This window comes from Myotis davidii, unplaced genomic scaffold (genome assembly GCF_000327345.1).
Source record: "Myotis davidii unplaced genomic scaffold, ASM32734v1 scaffold1949, whole genome shotgun sequence".
NCBI classification, from domain to species: domain Eukaryota; kingdom Metazoa; phylum Chordata; class Mammalia; order Chiroptera; family Vespertilionidae; genus Myotis; species Myotis davidii.
The window spans coordinates 1213024-1214674 of NW_006300366.1; positions in this window are offsets into that span (position 1 = coordinate 1213024).

Here is a 1651-nt window from a genome sequence, read left to right on the forward strand (position 1 = left end):
ATGAAGAAGGAAGGACTGTTCCATTATAATTTTTAATTTATGCTGTTACACCTATGTCTTTCTTTTGCTTACTGGGTTTAATTTGTTTTTTTTTGCCTAGGTTTAATTTAACCATTTGTCTTAAACTTTTAAAGATGGTATTTTAAATAATTGGCTTAGTCCTTTCATCTGTTCTAAAACCTGTTTAATGCTATGCATTCCCCTCCGTGCATTGACTGCTTTTACTGCAATCTACAAATTCTGATATTTTTATATATTATACTGTTTTTTGGTTAAATGTGTTTTTATTGATTTCAGAGACAGGAAGGGAAAGGGAGAGAGAGATAGGAACATCAATGATGAGAGAGAATCATCAAACAGCTGCCTCCTGCACGCTTCCTACTGGGGATTGAGCCTCAAACCTGAGCAGGTGCCCTGACCCTGAATAGAACAGTGACCTCCTGGCTCATATGTCGACGCTCAACCACTGAACCACACTGGCTGGCTGCAATGTCTCTCTTAATCCTCACAATAGCCCTATGAGGTAAGCATTATTGTCTGCATTTTATAGATGGGAACATTGTGCACTGAAATGGTTGGGACCAATGTCCCAGATTAGTGGTTCTCACACTTGAGCACACTGGAGAGTCACCTGGAGAGCTGATCCAACATACTGTGCAGAACCTCACCTCCAGAGTGAGATTCTGAAGTCTGGGGTGGGGCCCAGGAATTTGCATTTCTGTAAATTCCCAGGCAAGGCTGCTGCTACTGGACCAAGGACCACACTTTGAGAACCACTGCCTGAGGCCACACAGCTACTAAGTGAAGAGTTATGTCTTTAGAGCAATTCATTTGGTCCCTAAAGCCTATATATTTTTTGAACTACTGCACATATTGCCTCAATACAGACTTCTCCATGGAGAGTCCCTGAACCCTGTCCTGGGAGAAGGTGAGCTGGGTGAGGTGGGCAGCCAGCCTCTCTCTATGCACCCAAATCACACCCATAGCTTTCTCCTGACCAGGAAAGACTTGTCCCAGCCTCCCAGCTCCCTTTCCTTGTGGCTCTGTCACCCTGTTAGGAATATCTGCCAAACAACACCATTCCACCTTCTCCTCTGCCCTCAATTCTGGGGCTGCCCTGGTCCTACCAGAGGATGGGTGGAGCAATGGCTGTCATTTGCTAGCTTGACTTTAAGGCGATGTGGCTGCTGGCCTTGCTGTGATCCTTGTTGCTGGGGGCAGGGGAAAGGGTGCGCCTTCACACTTCCAGGTCTGACCCTGGCTTCGCGCTCCTGAACAAATAGTGATTGAGGATCCTGCCCCGAGTTCCCTATGCAGATACCCCTCTTGTGCTGACCTCCTGATCACTGGGATCTTGGTGGGTCCCTGCCTGCTGGGCCAGCATATGCTCAGGCAGGAGAGGCCCTGAATGTGTTCAGAGTGACTGGCATTCATCTCCCCGGGTATATGTCTAAGGTCAGAATCCCATCCTTGGAGATGGGCTTCCTTTCACCTCAGCTGCTACTGAGACCCTTGTGCTGAGAAGCTACAGGAAAAGGGGGAAAGTTGACTTGTATTGCACAGATATTTTGTGGTGCCTCCTCGCCACCAGAATAAAGTCTTGGGTAGGAATGAGGGGGTATCGCGATCCTGTTGTGAGCAGAAAGCGCCG